This window comes from Megascapheus bottae, chromosome 20 (genome assembly GCF_031878675.1).
Source record: "Megascapheus bottae isolate mThoBot1 chromosome 20, mThoBot2.hap1, whole genome shotgun sequence".
NCBI lineage: Eukaryota > Metazoa > Chordata > Mammalia > Rodentia > Geomyidae > Megascapheus > Megascapheus bottae.
This window is the reverse complement of record NC_143528.1, coordinates 28,996,215-29,022,596: the sequence shown is the minus strand read 5'-3', so window position 1 is coordinate 29,022,596 and position 26,382 is coordinate 28,996,215. Positions and strand designations below refer to the sequence as shown.

At 36.1% G+C, this 26,382-nt stretch overlaps 2 long non-coding RNA genes across 2 annotated transcripts in view; one reads left to right on the top strand and one right to left on the bottom strand.

Annotated features, from left to right (window-relative positions):
* Nucleotides 1-24,146, top strand: part of LOC150049321 (uncharacterized) — a 196,010-nt gene extending 171,864 nt beyond the window's left edge. Inside the window, exon 3 of the long non-coding RNA XR_016538981.1 lies at nt 23,967-24,146. This is a non-coding gene — a long non-coding RNA (uncharacterized LOC150049321). The remainder of the gene's footprint in view (nt 1-23,966) is intronic.
* Nucleotides 4,794-22,787, bottom strand: LOC150049322 (uncharacterized). Its single transcript, XR_016538980.1, has 3 exons — nt 22,699-22,787; nt 5,842-5,906; nt 4,794-5,044 (listed from the first exon to the last, which is right to left on the bottom strand). It is a non-coding gene; the product is annotated as an uncharacterized LOC150049322 (long non-coding RNA).
* Nucleotides 24,147-26,382: the final 2,236 nt, after the last annotated feature.

Genomic DNA, 26,382 nt, shown 5'->3' with positions numbered 1-26,382 from the left:
CAGACTAGAGCAATGATTAGAGGATTTCTCATGTTATTAAGCCATGACTTTTTGTAAAGATGCTAGAATTATATTTCCTCTATTAAGTGAAAATAGGAAGGATTTTATCTAATAGTGAGACTTAAGAGAAGAAGAACTCTCTTCGAATAATATGATCATAGGATTTATTTCCCATTTTTAGTAGCATCAAGTGGTTAATGCAGGATTTTTCACCTCGAAATTTCCATATGCACATACAGTGTTCCTTGATTACATTGCCACTCTCTCTGATCCTCACTTTACCTCTTCTCCAACCAATCTCAACAAACCTTAGTGTTTTATTTCCACACATGTACATAAAGTTTGGTGTTCTTTTGTTTTTGTTTTGATTTTTTTTTTCCATCATGGGTCTTGAATTCTGGGCCTGGGCACTGTCCCTGAGCTTAAGAACTCAAGGCTACCGCCCTACCCCTTGAGCCACAGTGCCACTTCCCATTTTCTGGTGGTTAATTGGAGATAAGAGTCTCACATCTCTAGTGCCTGGGCTGGCTTTGAACCTTGATCCTCAGATCTCAGCCTCCTAAGTAGCTAGGATTATAGGTGTGAACCACCCTGCTGGGCTTAGAAAGTATTTTGAACCCTCTCTATGAGTTGCCCACTGCAGATAAGACCTGTTTCAATTTTAGTATTTACTGAAACGAATTCTACCAATCTAGCCAGGAGTGGTGTCTCAGGCCTGTAATCCTAGCTACTCAGAAGGCTGAGATCTGAGGATCAAGGTTCAAAGCTAGCCAGGGCACTAAAGGCCTTGAGACTCTTATCTCCAGTTAACCACTAGAAAGAGGGGCTGGAATGGGGAAGAGGGGCTGTGACTCCAGGGGTAGGGTGGTAGCCTTGAGCTGAAGAGCTCAGAGACAGCGCCCAGGCCCAGAGTTCAAGTCCCATGACTAACTGAAAAAGAAAAAAAAAGAAAACTCTGTCAATCAAAGAAGATCTTTAAATTTTTTTTTTTTTGCTGACTTATCTCCTTCCCAAAATTTCAATTTAAAAACTAAGCAACTTCCTTTTTCCTAAAGTAAATTTCAGGTAAAGAAATCTGTAGTCACGTATTTGGGAAAATTGCATTTGCTAATTAACAAGGAGCTCACAGTGCTGAGAAAACACGATGGAAAAGTATAGTGGAGAACCTTGCTCTTTGAAACCACGGACTACTGGAGCATCTCATTCTTGTCTGAGAAATCAGAGTCATGTGTGTCATGTTGACACAAAAGAGCAACTTCGCTTTTCAACACAGATTCAGCATTTCAGATGAGTGGGGTATTTTTGGTGATTGCATTTTGGGACATAAGCTCTTCATATAACTTTTATTTTTATGAAGTATGATGCCTCATTAGACATCTATAAAATAAATTCATTGACAGCTACTTTATATGGAAGTATAATGCCTCAGTGTTTATTATTTGGCAGATATTTTCTATGAGTACATTATACACAATCTTCAGCAGATTAAGTGTTGATATTTGTACTTTTTAGAGAAAACAAATCACAGTTTTATAAAACAAAACCTGCACAAAATCACACATCAGTAGTTATTGAAATATATTGTCTATTTTCTAAAGAAGACTTTAAGTACCTTCACCTTGATGACTGATTCTGATATAACTAATGCAATCACTCACATACAGAGGATTACATGAGGTAAGGTAAGTTAAATTACATAACATAGTTTAAAGCACATATACAATATTGTCCCCAAGTGCCATTATGGCTACAGCTGGACTGCTAGTTTTCTTTCCTTCCACTGATTTCTTCTTTCTTGAAAATGACTTCCTTGGTTCTACTTTATCTCCTGAAAAAAGTTGCTTGTATTGGATAGATCTATTTTCTAACCTCTGATCACATCATAAGCAGATGCTTTATCACTTGTCCCTTCTTTCTCGTAAGTGCACTGTACTTCCTTTCCTATTTGACTCTTGTATAAGTCCCTCTGCCTGGGAGGGAGAATGCCTTAGTCCTAGAATTCCCCTTGTGCTCAAACTCCACTGCTATAGCAAGTTAATGAAGCAGAAATGCAACTTGGCTTAAAATCTAATGCACTCATTATAGTTTCTTTTTAATGCAGTTTGTAATAATTTTATTGTTTCATCCAACTGAAATACAGGGCAAAAAACCATACTCTTTCCTTTGAAATAAATCCAAGAGCAGCAATTCTTGTAACCTTTGGTATTTCTGTGACTCTCTCATGAACATCCTTGAAGAGAAGTAGCTTAGAAGTTCTGAGGAAGACTGTCATTGATACTGTAATTCTCAAGGGAGTGGTTTCAACTCTCTGTATAGTACTTCTGAACTGAATTGTTTCAGAAGTATTAAATACAGAATGAGTCTGCATTGTGGAGATAAACTATGCTTGGTCTGGGAGTTTGGCCTAGTGGTAGAGTGCTTACCTAGCATGCTTGAAGACCAGGGTTCAATTCCTCAGTACCACATACATAGAAAAAAACCCCAAAAAACAATGTGTAGATTTCTCAGAAAGAAGAAAATACACATGTACTCAGAAGCAGATCTGTTAAACTTAATGTTGATTTTTTTATATATGTGAGATAGAGATTGACTAATTAGTTGGTGGAGCTTGCAATGTATATTGTACTGGTACTGGGCCTTGAACTCAGGGTTTCGATGCTGTCCCTTAGCTTTTGTGCTGAAAGCTAGTATTCTACCAACAGGGCCACAACCATACTTCTGATTTTTTTTTCTGGTTAATTAGAGATAAGAGTCTCATAGACTTTTCCACCCAGGCTGAGCCAGCTTTCCCAGTAACTCAGGAATACAGGTAAGATCTCCAGTGCACACTGAGTTTGGAATAATTGGAAGAAAAACAGTAGGCCCTACATCTCAAAAGACTAAAGAATGGGGAAAGTAAATACAGAATGGGTTGATTACTAGCAGCTCACTGATCAGAAGTCTAGGGCATTTGTAGAATGGAGCTTCCCAGTGCTTCACTAGGGCCTCCATTCACACTGTGGCTCTCAGCCAGCTGCGCACAAGTGGGACTAGCCATCAGCATAGCCTGTGCTTGTGTGTGCATTTGTGTGTGTGTGTGTGCGTGAGCTCAAAAATCAAAGGAGAAAAAAAATTCCAGAGTGAAATAAAAATTTAGAGTGCTTTTATTTATCTTTAACCTTTGTTAAATAATATGGTTATGAGGCAACCTAACTCCAGTTCATCTCCTGCCTGTCTGTCCCTATGTTACTTTTCCTATTTCTTTCCTTGTTTATCCCTTACTTTCTTCCCTTCCATAGTTTGGACTTTTTTATTTTTTGATTGGTTGATTGATGTACCAAAAGTGCTAAAACCAGAGGAGTTACAGTTACATCAGTCAAGCAAAAATACATTTCCTTTTGGACAATGTCACCCCTTCGCTCACTCTCTTCAAGTTTTTCCCTCCCAGCCCATCTACAAATTGTATAGTTTATTATCGGCCTAGTGTCCAGGGGGTATCATTGCTGCGTTTGTGTGGCTGCAGCTTTTATATATTTTAAAGTAGCATTTCATAGTTTCAGGTTAAAGTTTACAGATGGCTTTCTTTCATGAAAATAATTTTGTGGGAAAGAATGTAAACTATCTCTAATAAAAAGTGAGTGAAAGGGTGAAAGCCTTGAAGAGTATTTTCTGTATTCCATCATAGGACTTGAAAAATATATTTAATATTAAGGTGTTGAAAATACATTTCTGAAACCAAATAGACTAGTTTTCACTTATAGTAGGAAGCTTATAATCCCTGTGTATAAATAAGATGAAATATAGAAAGAAGCAAAGAAAAAAGAATCATATACTCATTCATTTAGCAAATATTCTATTGCATCCTTACAATCTGATTGTCTGGAGACTGAGTTCTGTAAACAGAATGCTAACCTCTGGCTCCTGGACTTAGTTGGAGAATATTGGAGAATAGATATTATTTAAACATCTATAATTACTTATAATAATATATGATTTCAATTATATTCATACATAATTGCATTACATTCATATATTATAACACAATGTTATAATTTATTATATTGATATTTAAATATTTATGTATGTGCTATTATGGGCACCAAGATTTCTGAGTGGAATAAGCTGATAGAAGAGTTTTCCAAAGTAAATTGCTTTTAGTTTGGGGTGATCTAGAGGGGAAAATAATAATTTTTGAATTCTTTGTAAATGCCCAGAATCATGCTAAGAGTTTTATAAATATTTTGTGACAATTCTCTCAAAAATCTAGAGTGAGAAATGGCAACTTGTCTCCTTTGTTTAGTGAGAAGAGAATTCCAGGAGTCAATTGAAGTACCCCAAATCTCAGAGCCCACTTAGGACAGACAAGGGTTTTAAATTTAAGTGGATCTCATTTCAGTACTTGAAAGTACTTTATTTGTATAAACATAAAAAAATTATATCTGATAAGTCTTTAAACACATAATTGATATAATTGATTGCGGTTCTGATGGACAAGTTTATATACATAGTCTCTAGTATATAAAACACTATGGACCATGTTGATACTTCAGATATAAGTATTAAAAATGTCTTTCATGAAGGAGAATTAGCATCTCTCCCATGTTCTGTTTTATAGCACAACTCAATGTATGCAAATAAGAAGAGACTAATTATAAAATTAAAATTGTGGTGCTCTTGTCAGAATGAGAATGGTTATTTGCATATTGACAAATAGTATGGTGAAGTCCTCTCACTGACAAAGCATCTGTCACTTTAGTCACCAATAAAATTAAATATTAATAACAAAAGACAAGCTGTTTACTCACAATCCCATATGCAGAACAATTAGTTTTATTCATTCAGCAATTCCACTTTTAAGAAGTCTTTTTGATAATTTCCTTCCAAATATAGTGATATTGGAAGTCAGGACTTCAAGGCATCAAATTTAATTTTTCAAGAGATTTTGCAGGCTTAGATTGATGTTGACATTCACGATGATGTTAGAAATATTCACTGAACACACCACATGACAGTTTTCTCTTGTGTGAGGTAGAGATGCTGACAATTGATATTGGAATGGATAAATCTGGGTATAGGAAAAATTGGGTCTCCATTAGGTTTAACTAACATACACAATTAGCTTTTGTATATTGTGCCGCATGGCAAAAAGATTTCTAGTTTTCTTGTATTTAGTTTAGTTCTATGTATTGAAAGGTATGCTACCACCATGAATACTTCTGTTGCTTTCTTCATCTTGATTTTAATTGTGTCTCCTGACTTATGATTTTTTTCATGATATAAAAAGGACCCAGTTTAAGGTTGAAATATAACTACTAAATATCACAGTATAGGATTATGTTGGAGATAAGATAGTTTTACTCCTACTTACATAAAAATATAGATTGTAGATATAAATATCATTATGATCAATTAAACACTGTTTCTCCCATTGGGATTACTTGAAATGTCTGCATTTCAGATCAAAAGTTTCAAACAGAAAAACGAACTAGACACACTGTTGTTTGTTTTGATATGAATTAAGGTTTATTAGCAAGAAGAGTAGCCATTTTACTAGATGGATCAGACTAGAAAGAGAAGCTAGACACAGAAATAAGAACTAAACATTTTGAAAGCATTGAAAATCTAGGGTATGCATGAGACATTGGAAAATCAGATTGTATTAGTCAGAAGCTGTGGTTGAAAATTTGCCAAGAAGGCAGACTTTACGTTTCATCAAACACAAGTTACAAATCATTTTCGCAGTCTCCCATTTCTGTTCTGTCAACACCAGGGAGAAGGCAGATGGTGGTTTATGTGCTGGAAAGATATGAAGTGCAGGAAAGTTCTGGACGGGATGTTCAGAAAAGGAGAGTGATCACTCACCTGATATGAGGTGATTAGAGGTACACACACCATGATGATTATGAAATAGGGCTTTGAACCTGAAACTAAACCAAAAAATGATCATTTTCCCCAAAGTACAGACTAAAGTCTTATAAAAGAACTTTATAAGTGGTACATGAAAAATAATTAAAAATATAATATGAATTAATATGGTGATAGTCATATTTATTCTTTGCTTGTCATTGTGCATATTGTATTGATAAAATCATAGCATAGATCTTTTGTTGTTTATTTGTTTTGGTTGAGGTTTGACTGCACATATAAAGTCAAAGGGAACTCTTGACTTCTTATCTTCCAAACGAAATCAAATCGCAGAGATAGACATAACCAGCTTTCTTTCAAAGACTGAGAACATTAACTCTCAATGTACAATAATCAGCCAAACAACACAACTTCGTAAGAGGAGAATTGAATTTTGCCTGTGGAGTGCTGCCCTCGTCCCTTTTCCAAGTGGCAGGACAATCTTAAACAACACAGTGAGCGTTTGCAGTCAGACACAAGTACTTGGGGCACATACACAAAGTAACAATTCTGTTTTTTTCAATCCACTGGTAATGGATCAATTTATGTGTTGACAAATGAAATAGAAGTGAAGAAGAGGGCAAGCTCTCTCAATAGAGTTTACTATATGTAGCAAATCTTTGTGATAACAATGGGGAATAGACCCTGGTAGCATAAGCATTTTTGTTTTAGAGTTGGTTGAAATATCCTACAGCATCAATCCCTGATGAACAAATATCACCGAATTCTTAGCAGTCAGTTTCACCAAAAAGGCTGATGCCAGAAAATGCAGAAAAAACATAAGAAGAGGGATTCCTATTTGTTTTCTCTCAGACTCCAGTATGTTTTCTTTCCTATTGCATCTTGGGTTATCATCATGTCATTGATGTCTCAAGGTTTCTGTCTCTTCCCTTGGGCAGGAGTTGTGTGGCCTATGCTATTTTTTTTCCATTCAAGGTCACTAGATGCCCCATTTTCCACTTTCTCTCTTCCCTTCTCTTTCTTTCTTTCTTTCTTTCCTGTCCCATGAGAACACTTAACAGAGTAATTCTAGACCTCCTTTGTGATTAGTGTAACGTAGTTGATTATCTCCTGTGAAAATTCTCAATGGGACAACCTCTGACCCTCTCTATGATAAATGCCATGCTCAGATAATGAGGGAAATATTAGAAGATTTTAGTGAAATGAGCAGCAGGTATCTTTTTACTTCTGAGATTCTTCTTAAACTGTTAACTCTTGAGCAAAGCTGCTTGGCAGATGACACATTTTGCAGAATTTTGAGTATAAAGGACAGGATAGTTGATGTAGGGGGCTGGAAAAATGCTATCTAATCACTTAAAAATGGTTAAAACATCCAGAATTTGACATCTTTGTTGTAACTCTGCATAACCTTTGGGACAAAACCAGGTACATGTTGGCATTCAAAGATCTGATAGAAAAGAAAATTTTATCCCACTATAATTAGTTTTGATTGTACTTTTGACCAAACCCTCCTTCCTACTTTTTATTTCAGCTTTTCTGATCTACACATTTTTTGGGTAAGTTTAAATTCATTCCTTGCACAAGATCATGAGTGGTTAGCCATTATTTTCTACCTTCGAGATATTTATTTGGGCATTGCTATCCAATGACCATCTTGCAATCACCTGAAACATTTATTACAACAGATTCAGGTTAACCTGGATTTGTTGTGTGTAAATGGAACCTTTTCAATGGAACTTGTGTGCAAATGGAACCTTTTCAAGGAATTTTTAGGAAAGTTTACATTAGATTGATTTTTTTTTCAGAACTAGGGCTTTGAACTCAGTGCCTGGTGTTCTCTTATCTTGCTTACACTTTACTACTTGAGTCAGGCCCCTGACTCTGCTTGTTGCTGGTTCTTTGGAGATGGAGTGCTCTATCTCAAAGCTTTGCTGCTTATTCTAACTTCAGACAGTAAGCCTCTGGGTCTCAGTTGCCTGAGTAGATAGTTTTACAGTGAGCCACTGTTATCTTAAATTGATTTATAAAAAGATCTCCTCTTGAGGTCTTTAATGTTCATGTTGTAGAGATACTACTAAACTAAACTCAGCTTGAGAGATTCCAGGGGTTATGATGTGAACATTTTGTTGTTGTTGTTGTTTTTGGGGGGCGGGGGCTGTGCGCCTTGAACTGTGGAGCTAGATAGTGTTTTTGAGCTCTTCTGCTCAAGGGTACTGCTCTACCTCACTGAGCCACAGCCCTACTTCCTGTTTTCGGGTAGTTAATTGGAGATGAGTGTCTCTTGGGACTTTCTTATCAAGCTGACTTTGTCTCGGTCTCCTGCATAGCTAAGATTGCAGGTGTGTGGCTGGTTATATTTAATAGCCACAGTTCAACTCAGTATATGTGCGTGGCCACATTTGTGTTTGTGTCTTGGCAAACTTTCCTTGGCTGCCTGCATGTACTATTTCCATGTCTCTACTCTTGGTTTGCAGTAGAGTAGCTAATGAGGAAGCAATGGTGGAAGGAAGAGTACACATGGCGGGGAAGAGGGAAATTGCACTGTATGAATCAGAAGGATTGACTTTAATCTTCTCCTTAAATCTCTTTTAGAACTCTGTGTCCAGGGAATCAGAATCAACTTTTTAGACTTAGAATGCTGAGTGAACTTAGGCTTTAAGCTTGAGGAAATGCATTCTTTTCGGTGTGTGGAGATCCTTACTTACATTTTTAAGGATATTTTTTTATTCCTGCTTGCCTAATGAAGGCATTACAAATGAGTAACTAACTGTTCATCTGCCAGCCTGCAGGAAGCTTTCTAATGCTGCATCTACAAACTGTCAGTCATATCATTAACTTTAATCATTTCTTTAATATCAAAAAAAGATGAAAGGAAAGAAAGGAAAACTAATTAGTTTAAAGCATAGAGTGTAGATCCTGTTCAGTAGAACTTGAAGCCTAAAATTGCCTATAAGCAAAATGCTAGTGAGGACAGAAAAAAGAAGAAATGTGGAAGAAATTCAGATGAAGATCTTAAATGCTGGACTGATGGCTTTGTACATTCCTTTATACTTGAAGAACAGCTGCTAGCATTTGCTAACGATTCATGAAAATGGTTAGTATTGCACAAAAATTTGAGAAGAAATAGAAAAAAGAAGACATTCATATAGTTATGTTGTAGGAAAATCTGTAGAGTTTTGAACCTTCACAGAATTGTTAAAGAGCCATAATGATTTGTTATCACTGCATGTGTCACTTTATTCTTATTTATGCAAAAAGAATTGAAACAAATTCTAAGGGTATTTTACTTTTCTTTATAAATATGAATCATATAAGTAAATCCAACAGCATTCCAAGTGCAAAGCGTTAGAGGGAGTGAAGAGTGATATCTGGCATAACACCTGTACCAAGGTCATCAAAGTCACGTGAGGGCCGGGAGTTTGGCCTAGTGGTAGAGTGCTTGCCTAGCATGCACAAAGACCCGGGTTTGATTCCTCAGTACCACATACATAGAAAAAAAAGCTGGAAGTGGTGCTGTGGCTCAAGTGGTAGAGCGCTAGCCTTGAGAAAAGTCCAAGGACAGTACTCAGGCCCTGAGTTCAAGCTCCACAACTGGCAGAAAAAAAAAAAGTCATGTGACTTTCCTGGTCAGGATCGCCTCATTAAATGGTTCAAGTTAAAAAGAGAAAAGACAAAGAACTAACAACAAACAAACAAAAAAGCATGTAACCAAAGATCCATAACCATAGGAATTTCTTTTCATTTCATATTAAAATTCATGAAGAGATTATCAACAAAATTTTCCCATTTTTGTAAAAGTAACAATTAAGGAAGGTTTTAGAAAATAGACCAAAACTACCCACTAATTTTCACCTCTCTTCCCAAAGTAACAGGAAAATTAGAAAGTTTGGAATATTTTTAATTAGAGATATTTATCTGCTATCCAAATTTACAAGGTATGGGAATATGCATTTTAGTGAGGAACACATTGCTAATATTGCTGATTTGACTATTCAGTTTAAGGTCATAGATTAAGTAGAAAATACACATAAGTTTTCAGAACAAATGTAAATTAAATAAAAATTGCTCCCATTAAAACATTTCCAGTGGTCTCCCTTTTCATTTTAATTTGTCTTCAGATATGAGATGTATGTAAATATGTGTGTGTATGTGAATGTGTGTATGTGTGTGTGTGTGTGAGTGTGTGTACTGTCTCAACCTTTGTTTAGCCAGGCAAATGGGCAAGGGAATTGTGTACAAGATAAATAGCATGTCTTTGCTTTGTTATAGACTAATTTTCACTCTAACTTATTGAAATCAAAAGAGCCATCTTTAATATCAATATCAGCAATATATTCCCTTTGGTCACTATTTGGCACATTGTATTTATTTAAAAAGCCAACACAGCTTAGAGGATCTGCTTTAGGAACAATTAAAATGGGCTTTCATGGTAATCAGTTATATGTTAGGTAAATGTTTACTAATTTACAAAAATAGTGATTCTTAGGCTGTTTTAACAAGAGAGATTGTGATTTTTTTCAGTCCCCCTTCTTTTAGAAAAGATAAAACTCTTGCATATGTGTGGTATGTTTTAAAACTGTTTTCACCATAAGTATACTTACAGAAATACACTCATAGGGCCAGGAGTTTGGCCTAGGGGTAGAGTGCTTGCCTAGCATGCACGAAGCTCTGGGTTCAATTCCTCAGCACCACATGTGCAGAAAAAACTGGAAGTAGTGCCATGCTTTAAGTGGTAGAGTTGCTAACCTTAAGAAAACTTAAGGTCAGTGCCCAACCCCTGAGTTCAAGCCCCAGGACTGGCAACAAAAATAACGTTTATATTGTTTAATTGAATGCAATTTAAGTTTAACTTACCCTACACAATTTTAACAAAAAGAAGTTGCATGGTTTACATTAAAAAAATTGCAGTCACAGTTTATTTTAGACCTACTGCAAATATACAAAAAGATCTTCATCAAATGCTGCTGAAGAAGGAAGGCAGTATCACCTTGAGAAATACTACTTCTGGACTAATAGCTTTGGAAGAAACTAATTTCCTTCATTGTATGAAACTAATTTCCTTTGTTGTGTAAGTCAGAAAAACTTCTAGTTAACATGTGCAGTGCCATGTTCGCCTCAGCAGGTGAAGGGAGATAGCTGACAGTGTTTAAGAAATTATCTGAATCTTGGGTAAACTGGCATTACAACATAACACAATGTTTGGTTGTACCAACTTTTATAAACTTATGCAGTGCAGTGCTTCTTATTTTTATACAATTCCTATATGATACTTTGGTGGCAGACACATAAACTAGCTGGGACAATGAACATATTGTAATTTTGTGATTATTTAAACTTCAAAACTGTCCAGCTTTATCTTTTGTGATTATTGTTCTTAATGTACCATGTTATTTCTCTTCTCCTTTGTTGCCCTTTGATTAATCTCATATTGTTACTGTATCTGACTCTGTTACCTGGGATATTGCATATGTTCATTTGAAATAGGAAAGGGAAGGGGGAAAACAAAATGATTGGGAGGGGGTGGGAAGAGGGAAATGGGGACAAAAACATGAGAAAAGGTATCCATGTGTGAAAAGTAATGCACCTACTATCTGGCGAATGTATCTGTAACCCCTCTATACATTACCTGGACAATAAAAAATAAAAATAATTGTCCAGCTGAGTGTGTGAATTTGGTAGCCTATAATATTTGCCCATAGCAAGCAAAGATTTCTTGGAGGTAAGCAAAAGACACCATCTGGAAAAACAAATGGTGGCACTTGGCATTTAAGCACCTTACTTCTAGTTCACCATTATTTTTGAGAGAAATTTGGCACTTTCTGCTTCCAGAGGTTTAATGAACTCCTTTGAACAGCTTTGTGGACACACTGAAATGGAGAAGGAGCTTTATATATGGAATAAAGGCACACGCTAAAAAAGTGCTAATCCCAAAGATAAGCTAAGAGAAAGGCTTACAAGTAGTGCTAAAAAGAAAAGCTTTTGCACCTTTGTGATTTTCTCCTAATCAAGGCCTAAGCACCTCTTCATATTTATATAAAATAATATACATACTGAAATGAATGAATTCCTAAGATAAAGATACAAAAGACTTTAAAAGACTTTTCTGATGATTCTGTCTTCTTTATCTTATATATGGTATATTCACGCGTGTATTTTCGGGAGGGCACAGAATTGAAAGAAAAAGGGTGAAAAAGTGCAGCCGTGGAGCTCACTGGACATTGATGAAATCAAGGTATACAACTCATAGGTGAAGATGAGAGGGAGGAACTTGGGGAGAATGAGGAAACAAATGACACAGTGTGAAAGGAACTGGACATATTACCTGACCATGTAAATATAACCTCTCTATTCCACGTCTGTTTTGAAGCTTTTGCTTGGTAACAAGGAAAAGACTGAAAATGTTTAAAAACTTTTGGCCACACCTGGAAGGTCACTAATATTCTGCTTGCTGTGGGTGACCAGGTAGGCCCTGCTTCGTGATAGGCTGTCTGTAACCTGTAACCACAAATCAGCTCTAGTCTTGTAAACACGGGGTTGTGCAGGTGTCTTTGCACACTTAAAGAAATGATGTGTGGTCACTAATGGGATCTAGCCATTCATTTTCCAAACTTCCTAATGATGAAGCTAATTCCTAATGACTAAGAAGGGGCAAATGCAGAGCCTGCCTTAAGGGTTAAGGAAGCTGAAACAAGAGTAAAAGCAGCTTGTAAAACCTAGCAGAGCATTACGTATTATTTTTGCAATAACCCATCCAAGCTGACAGGTTCTGTCAACTTGAACTGGCTTTCATATGAAATGATTGCGCTAGAAGATAAGAGAGAAGGTACAAAAAAGTAATATGATTTCACCTTATTGAGGCTCAAGGTTTTATCTTACAGGGTGTTTATCTGAACATTGTAGAAATGTGGTTTCAAACCAAGTGCTCTTAAAGTAGAAGGGAATGACAGGAAAATCTAACATAAAAGGTGTTTCTAAATGATTTAAAATATAAAAGAGTAACTAAAATTCAGCACAAGTTTTCATGGTGATATCATTCTATTTGTTGTATTAAAGACTTAGGTGACAGAATATATTATTTTCATTGAATATAAATGTCTTTCAAGTTAGTGACTAATTTGTTGGTATAGAGAGATATAAATATACTGATGCAACTGTAGGAAAATGTACCCAAATAAAATATTAACCAAATAAAGTCAATAAAATTAGGTTTTCAAGATATTAGGCAGAAGACAATCAATCATCAAATATAATTGGGCAAGATATTAGAAACTGTGAAAGAGTCTAAAATGTAGAACACTTGTGGGCAGAATGAGTCAGAGTGAGTCATAAGCCTCACTTCTCCACTTTGAACCTTCTGAAAATAATATAGATATGAAAACAAAACTGTATTAAGCTAGCTGTGGTGATTCACATCTGTAATCCTAGGAATTACTTAGGCGGTGAAGAATGGGAAGATTGTGGGGTTCAAGGCTAGTCCCAGCAAAAAGTTTACAAGATTCCTTCTTATTAAAACTTGGGTGTGACGAGAGCGAGGACTCAAAAGTTGCATACCTGATGCTATGGACATGGCACTGGAAATACAAATACAACTACATAGAGATAAAAACTTATGATCCTGTAGACATAATGTTTTACTACCTAGATTAATATGTATCTATAACATACAAACCCTCAGCCTAATTTTGATTATGTTCTAAAATGTGAGTGCCAGTGATTGTATATAGAGATTCCCTTCTTGAATACTTTTTTGTTAAACATGTCATTTGAAATATGATGTAAAAATCAATGTTAATTCTTTAATAAAAAAACAACTGGTGTGGTGGAATGTGCCTCACATCCTAGGTAGAGAGGAAGAGTAAATAGCAGGATTATGGTCCAGACTGACATGAGTATAAACAGGAGAATCCTACCCAGTATGTCACAAACTACAGTCAAGGACTGAAGATGTAGCTTTGAGGAATAGATTGCTTTACCTAGTCGGTATGAGGCTCTGTGTTCTAACCCCAGCAACATCAAAAACCAAACAAAAACAAAAGGGAATGGCTAGTGAAAGAATATCCATTTCACTAATTGTTTTGTTTCAGCTTGGGGATTTACTGAAAGTGTGAAAAATCTGGTAAGGGAATAGAAGAGATAGAGTAATAGAAGATAAAGGTTAATAGGGAAAGGAAGTTTTATTGATAAAAATAGAATTACATAAATCAAGTAATGTGTACATTTCTCTTTTGAACAGTCATTAGGTGTCTTATGTAACTTTCCAATAATAAAAATTTGAAAGAATTATATGGAACTTAATATTTCTATAAAGGCATATGATACTGTAATTTGTCACTCAAAGAGACTAGTGTGATTTAAAAAGTAGCAGAAATGGCTGTGGAATTTTGCTTGGAATGTATGGCTTTCTAGTTTTCCAGAATTACACTTATTGTCCCATGAAGGCTGGCTAGCATCTACCTCATCTAAATCTAGGGGTCCTAACCATCCTTCAAACACGTAGCCACTCCAGCATGGAAAAATAGGGTCATTCTAAGTTGCTTGTGGACTCAATTTTGGAAAGAAAGTAAAAAAAAAAAGATACTTCAGTGATCCTTTTGGTCTTCTTGGATTGGAATTATGAATACAGAAGCTTTCCTACTATTGGCAGTCCTGCACCTTTAGTTGTCAAAGGCTTTTGGGGTGAGACTGTTAGAGACTTAGAGCTCCAGCCTCTGGACTTTGCACTTTTGGATCCAGGCATCGGAAGCTGGGAAACTGTACCAAGTGTTCAGATTAGAGGTTTACTGATCTGAGTTCTTACTGATTTACCAACGGCCCAGCAGTTAGAAGCTGATGAGATCCTTGGATCTAAGCAGCAGGTGGCAGCAGTGAGCTCCAGCTAGTGTTCCTTCTCTCTAAGACCCTGAGAATCTCCTGGGTGTTGGGACCTCTACTGTCAAGGCTTACTAGTTCCCTAATATTTTCAGGGACTGCGACCTGCAGTCTCTCACCCACGACTTTCCACAACTTGGCAGTCTTGGCTCTCTGCCTTCGTTAGCCTTCTTTATACTTCCACTAGCCTTCATTTCTACTGCTTTGGCTTCCCGTCCATTGGCGCTCTCTCTGGGGCCCCTCTTGATGCTCAGGTGGTAGAGAATATTTCTGCTTTTTTCTGAACAGCCTCTTTATATAGCTATCAGGTGTGTGTGTGTGTGTGTGTGTGTGTGTGTGTGTGTGTGTGTGCGTGTGAGAGAGAGAGAGAGAGAGAGAGAGAGAGAGAGAGAGAGAGAGAGAGAGAGAGAGAGAGAGAGAGAGAGAGAGGGAGAAAGAGAGAGAGATACATGTGGCATGCGGAAAGGAAGGACTACATTTGCACCAGCACAGAACTCAGTTTCATAAACCATTGCCTTTCTGGCTCAATTACTGAGCATTAAGAGTTGCTGAATCATCATCTTGTGCAAGAAGCTACCTTCCAAGGTTAATGGGAGTTGTATGGGAGTAATTCAGATTGTCTGAGTAGTTATGAGCAGAACAAGGCCTCCAGGAACAGGAGTCTTGGCTACGGGGGCAGCAGCCCCTGCCGCTGGAATGTTCTCAGTATGATCAAAAGGTTTCCAATGTCAGATAATTCTGGTTTATGTCAATCCCAGCGATTAAGGAGGCTGAGACTAGAGGATCAGAGTTCAGAGCCTAGGCAGACCAATCTCATAGATTGGTCTTATCCTCAATTATTCAGCAAAAAGCTGATTAATTGGGAGGGTAGCTCAAGTGGTAGAGTACCAGTCTTGAGCCAAAAGGCCATGAGAGGTGAGACACAAAACAAACAAGCAAGCAAACAAACAATATCAAAGTAGCTAGGCAGTCTCAAATGCAATCTGCTTCCTTGTTGGCCAAGGAGCTTGTTTTGCTGATAGTTTTTGCCTGATTTTGTCTGGCTTAAGGAAGTGGCTGATGTAATGCAGAGACCAGAATGGCCTCGTATGCTACATCACTTATTCACAGAAAAAAACCCAAAACATTATAGATGTTTACAATAAAGACTTCAGTAAAGCTTAACACAGCACTAACATTCTCAAGTTAGTTCACAGTGCGCAATTAAGTTGGGTCCCTCTGGTCTGTCTCTAAAATTTCTCTCTTTTCTTCTGGAGAGCCTACAGTTCACATTCTTCTCTCCTTTTCATGGGAATTTTTTTTTGTGGTTGCTCTTTTTAATGTACTATGCAAAGTTCTTTCTTTTTTCTTTCTTTTCTCCCCCTATGGTTTATCCCATGCTGTCACAGTATTTCTGAGGGTTTTTTTGTTTGTTTGTTTCATTCTCTCATACTTACAAGTTTCCCCCTTTCTCAGAATCTTTGTTGACACTCTCTTCTAGCTTTGCTATCTGCCCTTTAGTGATTGTGTGGAATATTCTGATTAGTTTGGGACTCAAATTTGTTTTTGCTTGGTCCGTTTCTTCCTGATTTTAACCAGTAGGTGCCAGAGTAAGAAGGCATGTGGTGGAACGGTTATATTGAGATAGATAATCTATAGTAGAGAGCGATGAACAGGCACAGCACCACACCGAGAGCTCCTTTATTTATTCAGAACTGATATTGAACTCAGATCACTTTCAGGTGCTGAATTGAACAGGGGGAATAAAGTAGTGAATAGAAAAAGACATCATCCCTGTGTAATGGAACCCTATCTCTCAGAGGAGCATATTTTTTTCACAGCAAGAGACTTATCCTGTGTGCTTAGTACTAACATTGTAGAATAGTTCTTGAGAAATCTTGAGAGACTAAGACATTTGGTCAATAATTTTATTATAATAATGTCCTAGTTACAGAATCTGTTATTGAATTTTCTTTCTGGGGAATTTTACTTTAATGCCTGATGCTCAGCATGCTTATAAGGAAGAGGTGTTTTCTCTTGGAGTTTTAGATGAGAGTTGAAGCCAAGAAGAGTGTGACAAACATCTTAGAACATAACATGGGATCTTTGCTACTAATCATAGTTTAAAAGGTATGGTTCTCTATTAGGAAAACATAATGAAGATGCTATAATGAAAACTTTTGAGTATTAAACTTGCTGATTATATTGTGCCAAATTGTAAAAGTTGAAATGAGAAGTTTTTCTTTTTGGATACTTGTATTTCTTTTTTTTTTTTTTTTGCCAGTCCTGGGCTTGAGCTCAGGGCCTGAGCACTGTCCTTGGACTTTCTCAAGGCTAGAGCTCTACCACTTGAGCCTCAGCACCACTTCCGGCTTTTTTCTATGTATGTGGTACCGAGGAATCAAACCCGGGTCCTCATGCATGCTAGGCAAGCACCTTAACCATTAGGCCAAACTCCCAGCCCCGGATACTTGTATTTCTAAAAGCATTCTTTTCTTTCATAGATACTTATTTGTAACAACAGTATAATAACACAGGATTGATAGTTATTATAATAATGAATGACATCTGAGCAGCTTTTACTATATGTCGAAGACTGTTGTAGATATTTGCCAATTATCAATTTATTTTATTTTCATTGAATTCTGTCACCTAAGTTTATGGACATTGTGATCATCAAGTTAACAATAGGACCTGAAGCAGATAGGCAGTAAATAAATTGTTGAATCTCATATAAGTATAATCTAGTGGCATGGGATTTCAACCCAGTAGTCTTAGCTAAGAAATTTTTTAATCTTGTGCAGAATTCACAGAAGCACACACTATCAAGGGACAGAATTAAGACTTTACTATCCGTTTTTCATATATTTTTATTGTAATTAATAGAAGGGTTACATTATATTCACCAGATAGAAGGTGCATTACTTCACAACCATTGATAGCCTTTCTCATGTTTTAATATCCTTTTATTAATGGTCTTGCTACTAGTAGCCTACAGAATATGATACACCATGACAATAAAACTTACAATATTTCCCCCAAATTTCTATAATGAAGACAGAGATTTCTGCAGATATTATTTATTGTCAGTCTCTTTATAGAAGTGGCTTTAAAATGGGCTATAAGCATGTTAAATAGTACTGTGTTATGTATCAATGCTTTTTATCTGCAAATTTATTATATGAATGTCTTACTTGAAAGTACATATTTGATTCTGCAATGCAATGGTAAATTGAATCATTTTACAACCTGAGGGATTTTCTTTTTAAATCTGAGTTTCAGGAAACTAATTTTTTCCTCTTATCAAATGAGTTTATGAGACATTATACCTTTTAAAACTTCTGTGAATTGATAAAGGTAATACTCTTTCAGTAGTTAATATTTGTTTGTAGAGAACACACTTGTATTTATCTTATTTATCAGGCAGGTTTGAACTCAGGACTTCATACATGCTTCAGTCACAACCCAGGCCCCCACTGTCTTTTTCATAACATATGATCTTTATTATTGGGAGTCAATACTTGTTTAATTCAATAAAAAATTTAATTACTAATTCAATTACTCAGATCTTTTTTTGTTTATTTTATTTTATTTTTAAAGGCTTTTCTTGTTTATATTATAATTAATAGAAGGGTTACATTATATTTGCCAGATAGAAGGTTCATTACTTCACTCAATTACTCAGATCTTAAGAAAAGTTGAGAACAAAAATTATATATATGGAAAAATACCAGATTTATAATGACTGTTTGCAAAGAAATAGGAAAAAGTAGAGCAAGATTGATGGTGATAAGTGAAGAAGAGAGTACTATTTTATTTTAAGAGACAAGTATATTCATATCTAACATGGACATTTAAAAGACAATTTTAACAAGGTAAAATATTTCCATTTGTTAATGTAGCTGTGACTAGAAGAGATCAAGCTATTTTGTCCTAAAATACCAATGCAATGGAAAAGTAGCAGTTAGCTATAGGTTCCATAGTTTCAATATGTAGCTGATATTTACCAAAGCCATAACGTAATGAGGTGATTTCTTTGGTTAGCTCTGTAAACCCTTAGAAGTTATTAAGGATTTCATCCTTGTCCTTCCCCTCTGATTTTATTACTCATTTTATGTAGGTAACATGGGGATTACTGATAAGGAGACAGTTTAATTTGGGGATGAGTAGAAAAGAAGGAACCAAATGCAGAAGTGGCCTACCAAGTGGCCACACTTCATTTGTTAGGGGTGAAGGAGTGAAGATTCTTATGGCTGGGTCTGAATATTGAAGGGGAGCCCTCACCACAGCAGCTCTTTCAAGTGGGTTTCTGACTTTTTCCCACAAGGAACAGATATATCCACTAATAGGCAAGCTTAAAGGAGATTAAAGTGGGAGAAAGGAGCAAGGCAAGGGAGGGCAGATTTGGGTGCTGAAGTAGGAATCACATCAAATAGCATCAGAAAACTCACTGGAAAAAGATATGAAAACAAAATTCTGAATAGGAACTGTAAGAATTTCCAGTGCAGGTTGCAAACTTGTCTGTGCTGGATGACCAGTGAAGTGACTTGGAACATGTAGCAGGGTATGTCACAGGGTTTGTCATTAGGTCCCTACTTAAGCTTTGTAGGCACTAGGCTGGAAGTGTGGCTCAGTGATAGAAGGTCTGCCTTGCCAGCATGAGGCTCTAAGTTCAAACTCCAGCACTTCCAAAGCAAATTGCTGAATTTAATTTAGAGTGAGGTGAGTCGGAGTGCTTTTGGTGTATGTTTTCATGCACATTAAACTCCACTGGTGGAATCATGCCGAACACATGAAAGTTAGGTTAACAACTCGTGCATCTAAGTTATCAATAGAAGGTAAAGGAATCTGGGGAATAACACCATAATTATGGCTTCTAAAATTTATACTGGATAGATGATGACTAAACATACATTAGGAAGTAGGAAAATAATGGATTGCATGTCTTGATTGGATGGAAGGATTATTAGAAACTCTGATAATAATATTGGTAATCCCTGTGACACTTGCTGAGCACTTAATATATTCTGGGACATATTGCTAAATGCTCTATATGGGTTATCTTTTTTGAACTTTACTGTATCCATTTGAGGTAGCTATCACATATTACTCCATAATCCTCATTTTGCAAATGATGAAAATGAAAGGACAATATAAGAATGGGTTTCTCTACTTCAGTGGCTCAATCATAATGAGATAAATGCCTTTCATATGTATGAAACGTGTAATGCGCTATACAGATACGGCTACTTACTATTCGACATACAGGGAGCTTGCAAATCTCTGGGCTGAAATCTAATTAAATGGCGAAAGACATCAATGGCCAAAAGTCTTCAGAATCCTCAGATATGAGGCTGGAAATATCTTGTGTGTTCAGGGATATGTTTTTAATTCCTATGCTCAGTAGTCTAATCTTCATGCACATTAAAGGAAGCACAGCATGTGAATAGAAAGGAAATTAGTCTATTTTAGAAAAAAAAGGATGTGTTAATTTCTGGTCCCTCACTGTTTCTCTTCAAAAGACAGTGGATTTCCATATTTTATTCTGTGAACTAACTTTTGGCTAAAATTTCACTATGTTTGGGCTTAATTTCAAAAATTTGTAAGTATGTTGGCTTTCCATATAAATGTCAAATGATGATTGTATATATATATATATATATATGTATAATGTATGTATGAATCAGTAAGTCCAACACAGTTATCAAAGGTCAACATAAATTAAGCATTTACTCCAGATAAGACTCTAAAAGGAACAAATCAAAACACAGAAAATGGACTCAAGAAATTAAATTATAAGCTGATAAACAGCAGCTTCCACTTGAGCTGTCCTTTCTAACCATCAGGCCTTGTTTATCTGTTCTATTTAAGAAAGGTGATTCAATACCTACGTCTAGTAACCCTGCTGAGAAGCATTACCAGAGCATGAATAATTGAAGTGCTCTCCCTGGGACTCAAAGCCCTTAGGCCCTAGATATCAAGACCTCCCTGGGGAGAATAGAATAAAGGCAGTTGCAGTTACCTGATAACCCTGCACTGAGTTAGAGATATTTTTCAGTCAGTAGTTTAGGGAACTTCATTGAATACTTTGGGGTTGTAAAGAAGTTTTCTTATCTTTCCTTTTTTACTTTGTTTTTGATATGTGTGTGTGTGCGCGTGCGTGCGTGCGTGCGTGCGTGCGTGTGTGTGTGTGTGTGTATGAGAGAGACAGAGACAAAGAGAGAGGCACACACACACACACACACACACACACACACACACACATAGAGAGAGAGAGAAACAGACGAGACAGAGATAGAAAGAGTCTCGCCATGTGGCTGGCCTCAGACTCATCATCCATCTTCCAATCTCTGCCTTTCAAATGCTAGGGTAACAAGTCTGTGCTATTAGACCTGACTAAAAAGGAATTTTTAAAGTAAGTGGAGACGACAACAAATAAATTAACCCTGAGTATTTAAAAGACGATAGTGTGGAAATGAAGAGAGCTTTTCTCTGTAATATGTGTGCCACCTTAAATCAGGCAGCAAGGCAGATGCCTCCATCAGAGGACTGGAGCTCATTCCCTTAGGAAGGTAGGACCATCAGTTATACTTTATTTCTTCCCGCTTCTCTAAATAGAGACTGCCACTTCTAATTGATGTAAGTGATATAGACCTCCTGAATTCTGCTGTGGAGGTAGTCGTAGGTTAATTTTTTTAACCTTATTTCACCAAAGTGTGTAACAACTTGATCTTTAGTTACTTTTTTCTGTTTCTATGCAACTATATAGAATATTTGACAGTAAGCTGTTTAAGGCCATTCTCTCTGGGGAAGGGGGAGGGGAGAAAGAATACATTAAGATATAAAATAAAATATAAATTACTGATATCCCTGGAGACTATATATAACATATAAACTATGGCAGTCTTAGAATCTACTGGCTGTATCCTGCCTATTTTCTCATTCTTTTGTCCCAAAGTAGATTTGTCTTACTTTCAGACTTTGACAACCTACCAGTATGCGTCTGTCTGTCTATTTATCTGTCTATTTGTATGTCTGTCTTTCTGTCCTCTGTCTCTTTATCTTTCTCCAAATACATATAGTTGTAAATATAGTTGCATTAAGGAGTTTCCAGTCAGCATTTCAATTTACGTGCACAATGCCTCTTATCAGTGTCACCCTTCCATCGTCATCCTCCCTTCTACACCAGCCCCTCCCACCCCCTCAAGTGTCTCAGTTTCATCTTCACACATGTATATTCAGTAATATGACTGTGTTGCCTACCCCTCTCCTCCTTTAATGCTTACTTTTCTTTCAGTTAAATGGTTGGTTTATTGTTCAAAGGAAGTACTTTATGCAAGTCCACCCCTGTGTATACCATACCTCAGATGGTTTCATCATGTATATATGCATAGGGCCCTATATGTGTTTCCATACATGCTTATATTTTAGATCTGACTTCTGAGAGAAAGCATATGAGCTTTGTCTCAGCCTAACTTACTTCAATGGAAAATGTTTCCATGCCCATCCATTTTTCTGCAGATGACAAATGACATTCTTCCTGATGAATGAATAAAATTCCTTCATATAAATTCTATAATTAAATAAATTCATACATCATATATCTACTACACTGACACATATATAATACATATGTATATGAGTACACACACATACACATATGCAGCAGTTTGTTTCTGGCATATAAACAGACCTGAAGGCTAATGGAACAGACTAGAAAACCCAGAAAACAACCGATACAACCTACAGCCATCTGAATTTTGACAAAGAAGCCAAAAATAAATAAATGGTGTTCAGAAAATTGGACATCCATACAAGACTGAAACTGAAGACAGACTTGTTAAATAATTCCATTTAAAAAAGGATTAGAAATGTTTTTAAGTAAGAATCCCCTCTTTAGATACATGTCTACACATAGACTTCCTTTTATCTTTAATGCTAAAAATAAACCCCTCCAGTCCATCTTAAATATCTTTGTCTACTTTTGTTTTGTCAGCATAAACTCACTTTAAGAACTCTTCTAGTTCTCTGAAGCTCTTATTCTCTTGAATGACTGCTTCTTTCTCTTTTGAGAGTCTCTCCTCTCTTGCTGTGTCCTGATCTCACTCCTAGGGACATTCTGTCAGGTCACCTGCTTTGTGAAATCATTTTTTGAACCCTTTATGAGCTATCAAGGCCTAACAAAGAAAACCCCATTCAATAGTTTTGCTGCCTAATCGGAACACCTTATTTTTCAAAGGGGTTTCTTACAAATGCTCCCACTTCTTTTCAGATCTGAAGGAAAGAGTATCTCACAGAGAAGCCCTAAGCACTTGCCAATTAAATCTGGCCTATCTTCTGTAATGTTTGGGAGCTCCTTTTGAAGAGGAATTTTTTATAGGTCTCAGATCTGTTAAATTGCACTCTTTATATTGTCATTTATGCCACAAGAGGTTTATGACCCTTGGGTACATTTTTGAGATGAATTTTCATAGTGTATATGACTTCACTTTTGAATCTACCAGTCCTTTTTTTCTGTACAAGAAAGAGGGCAGAAAGGGTATCCCATTTTCTGAACAGAAAGCTGATATACAGCATATAGTTTTACAACCATTCAAAGCTTATGAAAAAAAAAACAGAAAAAAACCTCAAGGAATATTTTTTATTTCAAGGGACTTACTCATAATTTTCTATACTTCCCATGAAAGGAATATAGAGAAAGAATTAATAAATGCAATGTTTACTAAATTTGTATAGTCTTTAAGCTATAAAGTGTGTTCCTAAAATTATTCTGGATCTCTAAACCACAGGATGCACTGTGAAATTTGAGAATAACATACTTTGTATAAGTAAATTATCACTTTCTATGAGTTGTATTAGATGGTAATAAGGTTTCAAACTTTTAAATCATGGAACTATGGGAAACTATTGCCCATTCTTTTTTTCATGTTTGATAATATAATCGTTTTATTTTTTTCATATATGTTTATTGTAATTAATAGAAGGGTTACATTACATTTGCCAGATGGAAGGTCTATTGCCCATTCTTACAAGAGAGTATCATTGGTCTGTTTTGAAATGGGCAGAAAAGTGAAATGAACATATTGAGGCAGTAAACCAAAGTCCTTCACGTCTAGAAAGATGGCGTATATATGAATGTTTCTTTATTCTCCCTGAAAAAAATATAACTAAAAATTCTGTGAAACAGAGAGGTAGAGAGACTTCAGCTTGGGAACTAAGGATTTAAGAATTTCTTTTTCTTTCTGTGGTTACATATGTCTGCTTTCTTCCTTTAGGACCAAGATAAAAGTCACTTTTTAAGACAAAGATACTCTGGATGGCAATCACTATATTTCAGATGAATACCACATAGGAAAAAATAACAAGTAAAAACTGCGGCTCCCCTTACTAACAAAAGTCTAGTGTGAACCAACCACCTGCGTCCTGGCCTGTGAGGAAGTGCTCTGCTCACCTGATAGAAGACTACAGGAAAAGGCAGAGGAGGGGCAAGTAGCCTTCTTTATCCACAGGAAAGTAACAGGGGCTACTTTTCTAAAGGGTAGCATTAGCCCTACCACAGCAGTGTCAGTAGAGAAAGTTTAGTGGGCCTGGACCTTCCCCTTCCCCTTTAGTATACTGTTGTAAGAGGTGAAATGGAAAGCTAGGACTTTACCATTTCTGGACAGAAAGGAAGCCTTATAATAAGGAGGAACCTCGTGGTTGTTAATGGAGAACAGATTGGGAAGTTGGACTTTTTCCTATCTGCTAGTGATGGAATCCCTTCACCTTTTCATAAGATGGTTGTCTGAGAAAAGGAAGTAAGAAACTGGAAATTAGAATAAGATCCAGAGTCTAGTAGCATGGTACACAGAACGTTTTTTTAATTTTTAAATGTTAGCCATTATTGAGCCACGTAGAAAAAGGAGGTTGAAGTTGGGTGCTGTTGGCTCCTGCCTGTAATCCGAGATACTCACGAAACTGAGATGTGAGGATTGCAGTAGGAAAGTACATAAAGTCTCATGAACTTATTTTCCAATAAATCACAGAAAAAGCTAGAAGTGGAGCTTTGGTTCAAAGTGGTAGAGTACTAGCCTTGAGAAAAGGAAGCTCAGGAACAACATGCAGGCCTAAAGTTCAAGCCCCTGGTGGGACTGGGAAAATAAATGTTTAAAAAGTTAGCCATTATGGGGCTGGGAGTTTGGCCTAGTGGTAGAGTGTTTGCCTAGCACGCAGGAAGACCCAGGTTTGATTCCTCAGTACCACATACATAGAAAAAACTCAGAAGTGGTGCTGAGGCTCAGGTATTATAGTGCTAGCCTTGAGAAAGCTCAAGAAGAGTGCCCCAGGCCTTGAGTTCAAATCTCAGGAGTGTCAAAAAGAAAAAAAAAGAAATATGTTTATGAAGTAATGCACCTTCTATCTGGTGAATATAATGTAACCCTTCTATTAATTATAATAAAAAGAAGTAAAAAAATAAATTAACCATTATTGCAAGAACCAGGAAGATCACAAAACAAGAAATGCAATAGGAGGAACTCACTCACTGATAGCTATTTTCCACCTATTTGACAGAGGCTAGGAAACAGTGTATTCATAGAGACTTCAAACAAATGAAATAAAAATATATAGGAAATAAATAGAAAACATTTTAGAATTGAAAATACATTGCATAAAATTTAAAAGAAACATAATAGGAAGAATAAGAGAAAGGAGGAATTAGGAGCTAGGACATAAGAAAACAGAAATTACTTAATCTGAGAAGCAGAAAGAAAGACTGGAAAATGAATAAAATATTTGTAGACACTCTAGTAATTTAGCTTGTGACTATAACAAAAGATCTAACATTAGCATCATATAAGAAGCAAAGATGAGAAAGATTTTAAAAATTCTTAAGTAAAATGGCTGAAAAGTTCCCAAATATAGTAAAGGTTAGATACAGGTTTTTGGTAAGTCCTATAGTTTCTGGAAGCTGATACAACTCTTAATATTATACATTCAAATAAATCCATACCAAGATACATAGTAAAACTTCATAAAGGCAAAGTCAAAGAAAAATTTTATGGTGAAATCAGTGTGATGTCCTAAAATGGAAAGAAAAAATTGAGAAGTACTGTCTTGTTAGAAACTCATAAAAACCAGAATAAAATAGCACAATATTTTCATGCACTGAAAGAAAAAGTATAGGAGACAATTTTATATACAGTGAAAATTTTAGGAACTAAATGGAAAGTCATAACATTCTCAGATGGAGAAAAAATAAGAATTTGCTGCCAATATAATGAAAATAAGATAAGAACAAAAGAGGTTCTTCCCCATCACGCCCATTTCTCTCATCAAGACCGGAACTCAATCTCAGTTATTTGACACTTGTATTCCCTCATTGGCTGTCACTCTACCACCTGTGCCGTGTCTCCAACCCCCAAAGAGGTTTTTTTTATACAGAAAGACTTGATGGAAGATTAGAAAAGAAGAAATATACATTAATACATAATTAGTTATTGGTTTTAGTTTTCTAAATTATGTTTGTTAGTTGGAATAAAAATGACCTGGATATAGTACTAAAACTGTTTTAGGGAAAAAAACTGAAAATATCACTGTATAAATGAAAGATTTAATATTTTTTTAAAATAGTGAAGCAGTGGGAAATAGTTTTTCTATACTTTGTGTGGACTATTGAATTATGATACCTGTGGATTATGGTAAATTGTGCAT